Source organism: Toxorhynchites rutilus, chromosome 3 (genome assembly GCF_029784135.1).
Source record: "Toxorhynchites rutilus septentrionalis strain SRP chromosome 3, ASM2978413v1, whole genome shotgun sequence".
NCBI classification, from domain to species: Eukaryota; Metazoa; Arthropoda; class Insecta; order Diptera; family Culicidae; genus Toxorhynchites; species Toxorhynchites rutilus.
Genome location: NC_073746.1, coordinates 297,150,653 through 297,165,844, shown reverse-complemented (window position 1 = coordinate 297,165,844; position 15,192 = coordinate 297,150,653). Strand labels below are relative to the sequence as shown.

At 37.2% G+C, this 15,192-nt stretch overlaps 1 protein-coding gene across 1 annotated transcript in view; it reads left to right on the top strand.

Moving 5' to 3' along the window:
• The first annotated feature begins 1,511 nt into the window (after positions 1 to 1,511).
• The window catches only part of LOC129776339 (uncharacterized), a 276,882-nt gene continuing 263,201 nt past the window's right edge, over positions 1,512 to 15,192 (top strand). Inside the window, exon 1 of the mRNA XM_055781924.1 lies at positions 1,512 to 2,257. The gene's annotated coding sequence lies outside the window, so the exon portion shown is untranslated. The remainder of the gene's footprint in view (positions 2,258 to 15,192) is intronic.

The following is a 15,192-nucleotide window of genomic DNA, read 5'->3' as shown; positions in this document are numbered from 1 at the left end:
AGAATATATGAATTTCTCTCTATTACCATCTCAGGTTTCTCAAAAATAACCAGGAGAATTATTTCGATGATCCTTTTCATTATAAATAATAGAATATCTAGATTTATCTCGGCAAGGTTTCCCAAATATAACACACCGTCATAGCGATTGGATTTAGGTAGAAAGCGCGTGCGATAAATAAATCTTTTTCTTGAATAACGTTCCTAGAGGAATTTTGCCGTCTCAACGTAGTGTTACTTCCGTCATTTTTATTAGTACTTAGTTGAGATTTCTATGCCGAATAACACGCCTTGAATGCATTCTGAGTGGCAAGCTATAGAATACGCGAGACCACAGTGCAAGTCGGAGGAAATTTCTCTGACGAAAAATTCCCCCGACCAGAACGGGAATCGAACTCGAATCCCCAGCATGTTAGGTGTGACGCTAACCACTTGGCCACGGGAGCACGATAAATAATAGAATATGTAGATTTCTCTCGGTTACCTTCACAGGTTTCCTAAAGATAACGCGGAGAGGTATTTCGATGAAAAGTATGTGCGATAAATAATATAATATAGAAATTCCTTGGATTTGCCAAAGATAACACTCCGCCGTCGAGATTGAAATAAAAGTATATGCTTTAAATAATGGTCCAATTAATTTTACAGGTTTCATAGGTCATAGGATACCTAACAATAATTTCTGCCTTGAGTCGTAACACGAGATTTTAGGATTTTCGTTTTGTAGTGTAGTCGCGTTCACATAATCACATCACTTACCTCAGTGAATCCTGATTATTACCTTTCCCTACTAACAACTATCCCTTCCATGGTAATCGCTAGGGAACCATGCTATAGAGGCGACCCTTCTGGCCTTCGGGCGGCGATTATCATACTAACATTCCTTCCCTTCCCCTGGTGACTGTAAGGACGTGGCCGGCGTCGTTATTGACCATTTAAAGCTCGAATCACCGAAAATTGCACAACGAGAATGATTTGCTAGTCCCAAGCGTTATTCTGTGTGTTCTTTGTGCAATTTGGTTGGTTCAGGTCAATCACGGAGAGCAACTACGGGTAGACTGTACAATTACCCAAGCTCAAGCTCAAGCTCTATTGTTTATCACCTGCTTCTAAATCTAAATGTAGAACTACCAACAAACCAATCACGAACCGAAGAACATTTCCTGACTGTAGACCCAGAACTAGGCTAGGTAGAAGCATAAAAAACACCGTACGGGGCAGTGGGGATCATTTCTTCGCGTCGAGAGTACTCATTGGAGCCCCGCCGACATCATCCGAATCATTACCAGCGCCAGCGTGAAGTGACGATCATTCGTCCCGGTGCGGAAAAACGGGGGTTCGTCGTCTCTTTCGCACCATTTCTCTCCACCGGTTTGGGATGATTATTTTCTTTAATGGTTTCTGCGTTACTTTTTGTTGCTTTCTTCCAGAGCATGCTGCATCCAGCGTGTGGATGGTTCATTTCCCGAGTGCCGAGTGTAAGAGTGAGGTTCATTCAAATAGCCCAAGCGCCAGTCTGTGGGGGGGTCTGAGGTAAGCAAATCCGCTAGAGCAGTAGCAGCAGCAGCAGCAGTAGTTCAACCCATTCGATTGCAACAGCAGTGGTTCAGTTTTCCGCCTGATGTCGGCCCGTTTGCATGCGCGTTAGATTGTCTCCCGCGAAATTCCGTGAAGAACCCGTCCGCGCGATTAGCAAGCTTTTCGCGTAGTTTTTCCGATTACGGTTGAACGGTTATAGAAGTTGGTGACAAAGTTTCAGCACCCTTGCTGAACGGCCTATGTGTTCTCGTCCAACAAGTGATTTGTGCTAAATGGATACAGTGAGCAGTGAACAGTGACCAAGTGAAGAACAAGCGGATCGTCGTCGAACGCTACATTTACCAACCGGGAAGTGAATTAAACTGGACTAAGTGCGGTGTGAAGTGATCGAGTTGATTAATGCATACCTCGCGGATAGCAACCGTAATCCGGGATCTGGGAAAACCACATTTTTCCTGCGCAGTGGGTGCAAGCAGTGTGCGAGAAGCAAACAGTGTTCTATGCTAATTGGAATTCTTGCAAAACATACGCAAACGGCGTTCGATACAAACCATTAGGAAGCGGTCCAGCATTTCAGCATTGGATTTTATATCGCTTTTTGTCTTGTGCGAGGAAAACGGGAACAAAACAATCGTGGGGAAAGAATTTCCTGCTGACGGCCATCCGGAGCAACGGGAATCCTCTGGTGTTCGGTAGAGGCGACGAACGAGGAAACTAATGTGAGTGAAAAGTGGTTTGCTCCAACTTTGCAAAATTCCGCTGAGATTCATTAAAATATGCTCGAAAAGGTGTTCTAATAATGTAACGCATTCATGGGTGCTTTGGTGCTCAGCGAATCGTGACTGAGAGTGAAATTGTGGCAGAAAATAGTTGCATAGTTTATGAGGCCTTCTTGTTGTTTCCTGAGTTTGTTTGGATGCAGTTTGCAAGTAAACAGCGCATTCGATCTGTTCTGAATGCACTTTACGACGCCAAGTCGTATAATAAATGTTTGAGAAACAAAAGAACTATATCATTTCTTTGAATAGTTCATGTACATGAATTGTACTGGGATCATATCATCATTGAATTTAAGATTGTCATTATCACTAGCGTTTCAAATTTCCATTTTAATTTGTGAATTTGTTTTAATTGGTATTATTTGAAGTAAAATGTTATTTTTAATTTAATTTTATTTTCACTATTAAAAACAACTGATTTCGTTATTTTGAATGAACGATTGTCTTCTAATTCTAAATCTCTTTCTGTGTTTCCTCTCGATCTTCCCGGGTATTATTCTTCCCTTTTTGTTTTAGTTCTTTTAACTGTTCTGAAACTGTCAGCAGCTTACTATTTGATTTACGATGGACATGTTCATTTGTATACACTCAGCTATTCACGATGAGAAATTCTATGGAGAAGCTCGTCAACGTTTTTATTCAAACAGAAACCCGTAAACCCATTAGTAACCATTTTCACACTGATGGGATCCACAATACCTTTTTGGAAAACAAACAAAAGACTCGTTTAGGTCAGCATCATATGGAACTAGCAGACCCGGTGAACTCCGTCTCGCCCAAAATGCTTTCATTCGTTTCATTTTTTTGTTTCTAATTTGTGAACGATGGGCTGCTTTTTTCCATTAGGCCACTTCCATCATGAAATTCTAAGTCAAAAAGATAGTGTGCAGAATCACGTTTAAAATTACTCGGTCAAAAAAACGAACTAATATGCAATTGATACCAAAAATCTAGCACAAATGTAGTAAATGTCTAACCACTTTGAGCATTTTCCTAAAATATTTATCAATTTATTCTACCCTTCTTATTCGAGCGGAAACGAACAAAACGAATAAGAGCAGCTCAAATCTGGCTGTTCGTTTTCTTTTGATCATGAATTATAGGTAGGAACAGAATTTTTATTTATGTATAAAAATATATGCTTAGTGTTTTATCAGGGAGTCGAATCACGAGCTTAAACTTTCGGGGTTAAATATTCACCAAACAACGACGCGTATAATTTTAGTAAGCTACTATTTCTCGTAGTCCAAAAAATCTACAATCCAATCTTTATTGCGATATAACACATGTATAAGAAACATTCCAACTATGGCTACTGGTGACCGGCTAATAGTGACTCTAACGATTGAAGCAAAAGTAAAAAGTGATCGAGGAAAAGGAACTGCCTAAAAACTGACCAATAGCGCAACACTAGTGGTGCGTTTTCAAGATACGCTGCGTTCAGTAGTCGGTTTAAGAGCTGGATTCTACACAGATTAAATTATTTAAAAATGCGAATCAAATCTAATCTTAAACTTATCACTTAGTGAACCTAAAAGTCCATTATTATTTTCACAATAACGGAACACTGAGCACAATATCGTTTGCCAATTTGTTTTACTGCGAAAACTTGACGGATTCGGCTTCTTCGTAAAGCTTCATATATTTCATATTGGCTAGTCTTCCTTCCATAGTTTACAATCTCATTAATTTAAAAAAAAAATTAACTTCAATTATCAGTGAAGTTGCTCTTCGGATGCTGAAAAGTTTTTCGAAATCTACAAACTCGTGAAAATCTTTTGATAATATTTAATATTAATATTTATATATTTTAATATTTTTTTCCCAAATCATCAAATCAATTACCTAAATCGACTTTCAAATTAATCGTATAATAATCAACGTCCAGATTTACCGTCATCGTTTATACGCTAAAGAATAAATCAGTGATTACGATACAATCACTATCACACCGAGTAAAATCTGGACTTATAGAAATCGAGGAAAACAGTTCGATTCGTTACGCTTACTCGAATGTCAGCGGTTCTGTTGAAATATTTTGAAACAGGTTTGAATTGTTCCACAAAGCACTATAGAACGGATGCCAAATCTTTTTGGAGACATCTGTTATGACAATTTCAAATATATGTATTTCCAAAAGTGTTAATATGGTTATGCTTTGGAGAAAACTGATATTCCCTCGACGAATGAAGCCTAATAGGCGTAAGGCATGCATTGTTTCATGTGTAATGAAAACGACGTGACTGTCGAATTTTACTTTTTTTTAGTAAAACAATTTTTTGTATGTAATCTTTTAGTTCATTCTAGCATGAAATAACGAGTGATTAGAGCTTAGGACTAGCATGTGTGAACAAGGTTCAATCAGATTTTCATTCACTGCTCTATGATATATTACGTCAATTTGCGTAGTAACATTGTTTGGGGAATTGATGATAGAGTATTTGAAGTATAAACGACATTCCATATAAAAGATTCAGAGTTGAGAACATCTGTTTTATTTAAAAAAATCGTTACAATCAGTTTTAATATATATTTAATATTACATCGATCTAATATATTGACATCTAACTAATTGAACAGACCTGTAATGCGACAAAAATAAACATCGAGTTTGAGACCCAAATTATGGCCCCAGATTGAGGGTGGACACTGCATCACTGTCTTCGCGAATGTCCAATTACAGGTCACAATCGTCTCTAATGCGGCACTGAGTGATGCCTCGGTATGTCGAATAGGGGTAACTTACTGTTTGTATCATAGAAGAAACACTTACTTTCTGCAATTCTGAGCCAAGACGCATGGGGTGTCCCAGTGCATTAAGCTCGTCACTGATTTACTCCCACTTTTCCTTAACACTTTCGACGCCCCGTCACCCAGATATGGGTGACACTTTCCTCGCTCGAATTGAGTACGATTTTTAGAAGGAATTTGATAGAATAGGCACCTAAATGTAACTATAGGATATGAAGAAAAATAATAAAATCATAACCATAATATTATACTGTTTATACAATACTTTTTATTAATTTATAGTACGGATGGTGTTTACTGCATTTTTTTGCAAAACCCCTATAATATGACTTTGGCATGTGTTTGACAACAATTCGTCTTCAAATGGAAATAAACATTGCTAGATCATGTAAAAGTTATCTACAAACTAAGTTTGATCCTCATTTAATAATGTAATGGCAAGAAATTCAAAAACGTCGCGTTGGGCGTCGAACGTGTTAACCGGGATCCTATTTAAACTGCCTCCACGAAAGCTTCGAGCAATGTCTACGAGCCGTTCAAACTGGCAGTGATTTGTTTTTTCTTCTGTCCACTCATTTCCAGCCACTGAAATATGCGCTGGAAGTAAATTCCGCATTGTAAATTTTAACATGATGGATATTAATGATACTGGCAGCTAAAGCACCGGAAAACAAATACTGATCAAAACAAACGAACGAATCAAAACATACAAACGCAACAATCAAACCAAAACAAGCTGCTCGAAAAATTATGACAATTGTACCGATAACATTCACTCGCTCGATGCTATCGACTTTCTCGGTTTCTATAATAGTGAAATAGAACGATCAAACGTTTTAATGTTTTAATGCAAACAAACTGGAATTTTTTGTAGATATTATTCAGGTAAATTTAGAACTTGTTTCATAAGATTCGTTCAATAATCATCTGTAGGTTTTTTTTTCATCAGTTGTTCTCAACAAATCGCTTATTATATTGTGTCTATTTTTAACATGTTGAGTTATTCTTGCTACGTTTTCCATTTAGCCCGCATCAGAAGCATTTGCACTATATTAGTGTAGATACCCGTTTTTAAAGATATTTGTTGTATAAAAAGAAAATATTCAGAAATTCGACTAGAAAGTATTCACATATAGTAAAACACCCAAAAACAAATAATATTTTTAGACGTAGGATTACGTCTTTCGGGAACATATTGGAGAACAAATTGAAAATCGAAAATCAAGCACATCGTGAAAGATGTCCAATTTCAAACGCTTATAACTCAGTCATTTCATAATAGATTGATGATTTTTTTGCGTCAATCGATTTCGGCACTCCATAACAATTTTTCATGTTGAAGAAAATAATATATGTCATGAAACTAACTATCGAACAATTGAAAAATCTAAACCCCTATCTCAACGGAAATACCCACTTCTGATTGGTCAAAATTGACGACACATGCGGCAGGCCCCTGACAGAGACATCAAAACCAAGCTGCCTGGGGGAAATGGGCATTGCAAATACATTAAAGTATTGGGAGCTTTTGTTCCCACCGAAATGTGTTCCCTAACAGAGACATCAAAACTAAGCTGCCTGGGTTAAATCGGCATTGCAAATACATGAAAGTAGGGGGAGTTTTTGTTCCTACCGAAATATATTCCCCAACAGAGACATCAACACCAAGCTGCCTGAGAGAAATCGGCATTGCAAATACATGAAAGTAGGGGTCTTTTGTTCCTACCGAAATGTGTTCCCTGACATTAAAACCAAATCATTATCAAAGAGTTTAACGATGTAATTCTTCAAACATATCCAAAATCAACTGATAGCCTAACGGAATCCTACGTCAACTAGGCGGTCGTGTCTCGGACACAACCTTCCTGTGCCTTGTTAATTATTTTTTTATTATTTTCCATATTTTGTAACTGTCAGTCGCAGTGATCAGCGTTCTCAACGCAACAGCTCAACGTCAATCCCTAGGAACTGACACCTGGTTAGCATATTTTCAACACATCAAAACGATATTAATAGACGCTAAACATATTAATTCTCAATCTGCAGATGCCTTACGAGTTGGAATAGTAATCAGATAGTTACAATCAGTTACAGTGAGAAAAATCAATTTTACAAAAAAGCACCATGAAAGGCAATGTTTTTCTTAACCAGACAACCAATGTTGCTGGTCAGTTTTATCGGAATCGGCTAAACCGCATTGGACGCAACAAGTTTCTTTTGAACCACCGTTTTGCTTCATTTGTGAACCTTCAAAAGTTTTATCGAAATCGGTCCACAGGTTTCGGAGATATGGCGGGAACAGTGACCATAAATTCCAGAAACCAAAGCAATACAAAATCCGCCATTTGTGGAGTTTATAAATTCATAATTCATCAAAACTTGCTTGTTTGTGATGAGTCATGTTTCCGAGGAAGGTGTCCTCTTTATGGCCAGCACCAAATCGCATCATGCGACTTATCAAACTTCATGGTTTGTCAAAACTAGCTCATTAGTGACTATTTCAAAGGTTTTGGCCACATTAGGATATCCCGTCTCTGGATCATCAACAGCTCAAACTATAGATCGAGATATGAGAAAGGCACGGCTACACCTTTAGGTGGGTTATTTCGGATTTTGTATCCTCAAACCATTGACTTATCATTTATATTACTTAGGTGATGGAATTCGTGAATTTCTTTGCATTTTTGAGCACATTACACCATAACATAACGAAAAAAAATAGATTGTATAATGCCCCAAAGATATGTTTTGAAATTTTTCGCTAAAAATTTTCCAAACTATCTTTGAGGCATATTTTTCAACATAACATTTCATAACGTTTTGTGACCGCTCCACCAGAACGATGAAACAGATAAGTGGCGAAACCGGGGTCTTCGTAGCCTAGGGCCCTCAACTGACCGTCTTTGTGTGTTGTTCTAGCTACTACGTCCATGCATCAATCATCATGTGATGGTGATCCCAGCCTCTCACTCCACATACGATCGATCTGCTGCATCGGTAATTGGTGCTCTTTATAAATACAATAATAGAAGCCTCATATCAACAGTCCCGCTGTGTCCAACTGTGAACATTCGAACAATAGAAATATTCTTACGCCGAAAAATGCAACATGTGTTGTGTATCGATAGAATAGGAATGAATACTCTTACGCCTAAATGGCTAATGTGTATCTATGAGATAGAAATACTTTTACGCCTATATGGCTACTGTGTAATATACTACATGAAAAAAAATGTACACGATAAATTCGGCTCTGTTACAGCAGAATTGCTAGATGAGCCTAATAATAAAAATAAACAGACGGGATACAAAAAAAAAAGTGTCGAAACCGTCTTTTGACACTACGCGCTTGTACACACACATATGAAAACCGTACATTACATTGTTGTCATCAATTCAAACAAATTTAGTTATAAATTGCAATCATTTTCGTCTCACGCGATAGATGGCTCAACTGGTCTTATAGAAATTAAGCAGAGTTTATACGTATCTGATGAAAATTAAAAAGAAATTATTATGACATTATAAATTATAACATTATGAAGAAAAGTATGCTGAATGATCTTTCACCTAAATGAGCAATTTAGTTTCAAGTTTGCACTCATTTCATTTGAGAAAAGCGTGTAATAGTTGTGGAAAAATAATATGAAAGTGTTACTTTCTATATGTACAGTCTTAAGGATGATTACGCCATTGGATTAGCATAAACTGTTCATCAAAAGATCACTATGTGGTGTTGTTGTGGAGTACTGTCGGCAAAGTTTTGTAAATGTTGTGTGATGATAAGGTATCGCGCCCTCCACCGGCCGCTCTGCTCCCATTTGTTGTAGTTATGTAGTAACCTTTAGAACCTATCTATGGAATTTCTGGAAAAATCAACACTGTTAGCTTTTATCATATTCAATGATATTGTCTGATATGCATTTTTGTATGCTTGAGCTATGTTGAACTTATCTTCGAATGGCCAACACACTAGAAATAAATACTCAGCACATCTTTTAACATATTCATTCATCACATTAAATGAGCTTAAAAGTTACCAAAACTTGCCATCCACCCATACGGCATTTACTCAACGAGAGGCGAGTTTGTGTATAATAAGAGTTAAATGTTCACGTTGTTTACGTTCACCATTTTACTTTCAGAAAAAAAATCTTTTCATGTATACTTTTAAGATCTAACTTTATTTTATGATGTGGTGTATTGTTCTCGTACATTAGTATTAAAGGAATATGTTTGGACACGAACATGTTTGGATGTGTAAGAATTTCGCTAGTTTCTTATAGTAATAGTAAGATTTTGCTAATATTTGTAATTTTCGTAGATATTTTGCTTCAATTTTGTTTTGTAAGTTCTGAAGCAACGTTCAACAGAGAAAAAATACACAAGATCTTTCCGCTGATGATATTTTTGACAAGATCTTTCCGCTGATGATATTTTTGAAAGTACTCGTTATGAACCGGAATTCTTCAAAGTTTTCAGGATTGATAATATCAATTATCCGTCGAGATCATTTGTTTGGATGCCGCTAGACTTTTCTATGTGGTATTGATTCAGGCAGCCCAACATCCGTCAAGGTATGACCGAAACACCAGCTGGAATGGGCGAAAATCAGTCGAAAAAATGGGTGGGTTATATCTATGATATAACCGCAAGGTTGACGTGAAACTACCTTAGCTTAGCAATCATTCGTTTGTATTGATTAAATTCTTGATTGAATGAAACAGTTTCCAAATTCAATTGAATTCAATATAACTGCTTTGTGAGTAAAAAGATTTTATAATGCCATGTAAGGTCAAATCATGCATTGTGATTTTTTTTACTTTTACTTGATCTATTCTTCGTTACAAGTAAATTCAATGACAGACCTTTTACGTTTGGTATGATGCCTAGGACAACATATATGTATGGAAGAATTATCAAACGATTATTTTATTTTACATTTCTTCCTGAATTTTACATTTCTCAAGTGTACGTACTTCTCGAACCGCGAATTTGCTTTAAACTGGAAAGTTCGTTCGCTTCTAGTATCTGCACGATTTTCCCAGGTTCCTAAGTTTAGAAGATCGTGTTAGGACAGACATATTCCAGTGTGCACAAAGGCAAGCGAAGACAAAAGTACTCGCTGTTTGCATTTATTTGCAAAGCCGATTTCCTCAGAAACCTTGGTTTTGAAATCTGTGTTAGGGAAGCACATTTCAATCGGAACAAAAATACTCCCGACTCGTATGAATTCGCAATGCCGATTTCCTCCAGGCACCTTGGTTTTGAAATCTCTATTAGGGAACACATTTCGGTGGGAACAAAAACCTCTCCCTACTTTCATGTGTTTGCAATGCAGATTTCCCCAAGGCTGCTTGGTTTTGATGGCTGTGTTAGGAAAACCGTAAATCGGGCCAATAAAAACGAGGCAGTTAGGGCGTTTAGATAACACCTAATATTTTACAGTTATTCAATTGTTTATCTAATGAAAAATAACATTTTGTTAGTTGCGATAGATGCGTAGAAATATTTCTTATCAATTGATGCAAACATCTTTCCGATCCAGTAAGAAATGTTCGAGTTATAAGCATTCGAAATCTTTCATTTTCTCCTGCATGTTCTGTGTTTAGGTTTTCATTTTACCCTCCATATATTCCGGTTAGACGTAGTCCCACGTCAATAAAATCAAAAAGATTGAGTCGTACAAACGTTTGCGTCGCGGTCACTGTAATACTTGTATCCAATTCAAACATCCGACACGATCACGTCTTGTATTACGTCGTCGTCTACGTCTTAAATTTCATAACTTCCCCTTCCTATCGCATATATCCGTGGGTACCGCTGACCGTCTATTCGGCAGCGACTCGATGATATGTTTGCTCGTTCCGGCCTATCACCTCCGAACTGAAAACCAAAACAAAACTGACCCACACGGTAGCAACAGACCATATAAAACGATCAATCGCAAAATCTGACGGTTTATTATGTATTTACTGGCGGAGTTTTATGAGGGAACGGATGTTCGCTGTGTAGTGACCATAACCATTTTACGGATTCTGTTGGCGGAACTTTCGTTCTGGTTTTCGACCACCACCAGGTGAAACATCCGATCGAGTCCCAGTTTCCCATCACATGACCGATTGGCAGACATACCGATACTGTGCGGACGCATTTTGCCGAATCCGACTCTCCGGTGGCATCGTTTAGGGTTCCAATTTCAATTTCCTCTCAATATGCCATTATGGCTCATATTTTATTTTTCCAATAATTTTAATGATGATTAATATTTTATACAACAATTTTGCTCGGTTCGGGGCAGAACCCGAAGGCAAATTCCCAAGGTTTGTTGCCACCTACTCAATCACTGGTCTCCATGTAGGAATCAACATTTCACAGCATGAAAATGATAACCATGGTGGCATCTGAACAAACGGATCGAACGGGTCAGGTATTGTATACCTTTCATAAACGGCATAGGGAGCAATGAAAATAAATTGCGCGGGTGTCGAAGCAAATGATGAGTTGTATTTTGATCCCGGCTTTTATTGGACTGCCTTATATTGTACTGTCTGTTCACTGGAATTTCCTTCTTCTTCTACGCGTGTTGACGTCAAACGGTAACAAAACTTATGAACACGGGTAGTGGCTTTTTGTGGAATGTGTTTAAAACAGTTTAATGACACGTATGTGCCACTTGTACAAGGTCTGATGTGATACTCAGGAATACAATTCCAAACGTTCCTCTTCAGATGGTTCCAGTTTGTGGTTGTTTTCTTGAAGTGACATACTAACTCGCTCGATCCAATGTCCGATGTTGTAGCAATAACTTTCAGCACAGATTATATAACGACATACTAATATGTATCCCTTTTCTTCAGGAGGGTGTTTCGATATCATGCTAGTATGAACAGATTATTGATGAATTTCATGCCAACTCGTCTTAGGAGTTGGCAGCACCATCTCAGATAGCAGTGAAACGTTGTGGGTGTAAACACATGGGTGTTTTAAGCAACTTTACATACTTGAAATATTCAAAAAAGAATAAGACTACTTTTTGAAAAGGGCCAACAATTTTTTTTTATTTTTTACAACAAATTATAACTTAAAAATTATAGTACCTACAAAAGTCTGGTCAAAGGACAATATAAGTGTAGCAAATGGTTCAAATTTTCTTAAACAAATAGCAACAATTTAAAAAAAAGGTTGCTGAAAAAAAATAATTTTAAAAATTTAAATTCATTCATTAAAATTCTCAAAAACGTGTTTTTTTTTAAATTCTCAAAAAAAAAATATGAATAGCCCTTACAATTTCCAACACGATGGATGGCCATTAGGGTGCCAATGAGTGTATGGGAAAAAATTCGAAAAAAACACCCTATGCCGAATCAGACTTTAGGTAGAGTGGCGCAAAGCGTTCAAAGATTGAGTTTTTTGAAAATCGAAAAATCACCCAAGGGGGGAGTAAAAGAAATGGGGGTTTACGAAAACAAATTTTTTATGCCAAATGTCTTAAAATTGCATGAAACGTCGAGATTTAGTGTCGTCTCGAATTTTTTTTTGTCAAATTTGAAAATCCCGATTTCCTTTACTCCCCCCTTGGGTGATTTTCGATTTTCAAAAAACTCAAACTTTGACCGCTTTGCGATCTCCCCTAAGTCCGATTGAGCTGAAATTTGGCATGGGGTGTTTTTTCGAGGTGGTGAAAATTTTGTTTAGGGTAACTTTTTGAAATGTTAGGGTCAATTTTTTCCCATACATTCATTGGCACCCTAATGACCATACATCGGAAGATGGGTACTTTTACAGGGAAAAAGTTTTTCTCACAACTTTTTCTTGTTTTCTTTGAAAAATCACATTTGAACGTTTTGCAGTTGAGGTATTAACTAAATAAAAAGTCGATGAAGAGAAATCGATCAAGTCACTTACACCCCTTGCATTCTAAGCCCCTCATTTAAGTTGTGTGAAAGATGGCGAAAAATTGTGAACCAGAACTATGGATATAAAATTAAATTATAATGCTTTGATCAAAAATGATGTTTTTGTTTTCCCAAAAATCGACATTAACTTTTCGGACAACCCAAAATGAGCTATCCTGATTTATCCTGATTTTTATTTTCATTCTTCCTGATTTTTTCAAATTATAGTTGGCAACCCTGTTCATGGGTCCAATCGCAGAACTGTTTGATTGATTGATTTTCTAATTTACCCTTTAAAATTCCCTTTTACTATAAAATTCCTAGAACTTCTACCAAAACTCGTCATTATAATATCAGATTATTTTCAGACACAATTCTCGTTCAAGATTTTTTAACCACTTGCAAATAAAATGTTTATCCGTTACATGAAATAAATGTTTGATACAGAAAATATGATAGAATAAAGACAGCCCTAAATCAGACAATCCCTTTCTCGAGTTTTGCTCTTATCAACACATTCGGTGATTCATTTTCATTTATAGATAGAAGAAGATATAGGAGTGCGTTTTATCACACTATCAGCCCCCTCTCCTTCAGAGAGAGGAGAGGAGTGTCTATCTACCATAGGAACGTTTCGTGACTCCTAGAACCTTCACTCCATTTGGCTCCATTTGCTTGATTAGTTTTCAAGTTATGTAGAAATTTGTGTTTCATTTGTATGGAGGGTATGAGGGGTGGAGTGTTTAACCACCGTAAAAACATTTATTGCACCCTATAACCTCCACATGCCAAATTTGGTTTCATTTGCCTAATTAATTCTCGAGTAATGCAGAAATTTGTGTTTCATTTGCATGGCAGCTCCCACTTAGAGAGGGCGGTGGGGCTTAAAATCTCCATATGCCTAATTTGGTTCTATTTGCTTGATTAATTTCCGAGTAATGCAGAAATTTGTGTTTCATGTTTATAGCAGCCCCCCCTAAGAGAGAGGGGGAGAGTATCTAACCACCATAGAAATATTTATTGTATCCTAAAACCTCCACATGCCAAATTTTATTTCGTTTGTTTGATTAATTCTCGAGTAATGCAGAAATTTGTGTTTCATTTGTATGGGGCAGCCCCCCCTTAGAGAGGTAGGGAGGGGTCTCAAACTACCAACTATCATGTCGATCGGTTCAGTAGTTTTCAAGTCCAATCTAATCAGACAGACAGAAAGACAGAAAGACAGAAAGACAGAAAGACAGAAAGACAGAAAGACAGAAAGACAGAAAGACAGGAAGACAGAAAGACAGAAAGACAGAAAGACAGAAAGACAGAAAGACAGAAAGATAGACAAACATCACTCCATTTTATATATCTAGATATGCTATAGCAATATAAGAGCAATATGCGAGCGAAACAAGAGTTTCATTGCAAATAAGCACGCATTGAAGATTTTTGCATACTTTGCCACATACACGGCCCAAACCGGAAAGGATATAAATTCACATTTATGCTCTTCTTTTTACTCTTAGAAAACACTTTCCAACTTCATTTCATAATGAGGTGTAACATTATACCGCATTTATGCAACAGCACTAGTAGTTATGTGGGTCGTGCTCGTGTAAAACAGCCTTGCATTCCAACCGGCTTCGGTTCGAGCCCCGTTGACATCGTTTGGACTTTTTTTCTTTGGGTACAATTCCAAGCGGACGTTCAGTCTGAGAGAAAGCGATGTCTGCTCCCATACCTACAAACATTTTAAAGCTTTTGAAAAGGGTACTCTTATTTGTTCATTTCATCCTTCAGCACACGAAAAAGTATTTTTTCTGCCATAGATGAATTGTTTTCTGCCAACACTAGTTTGGGTTTACTTTGATGGAAACATTAAATTTATTAACGACACAGCAGTAATTGTGTTTAGTATGAAGCTGGAAGCGCATTTCTCTGAGAAAAGTGAATCTTAAGGGAAAAATGTTTTGTTCAAAAGACGCATTGAAAGCAGAAATTAAAACATTCGCTCTCGTTTCTCACAATATTTCTACATTAACATCAATTGAACGAAAACTCGGAATAAGTACGTGTCTAAAATGGATTCATAGTATGATTATCTCCCTCCGCGAAACCCTTACACGCTCCGTAAATGAGCCAATCAGAAGAACAAAAGCGCAAAACTGAACCATACCTAAACAAACAACAGCCACAAAAAAAAACCTTGGATTCATTAAGAGCAACCTACATTCGTGGAGA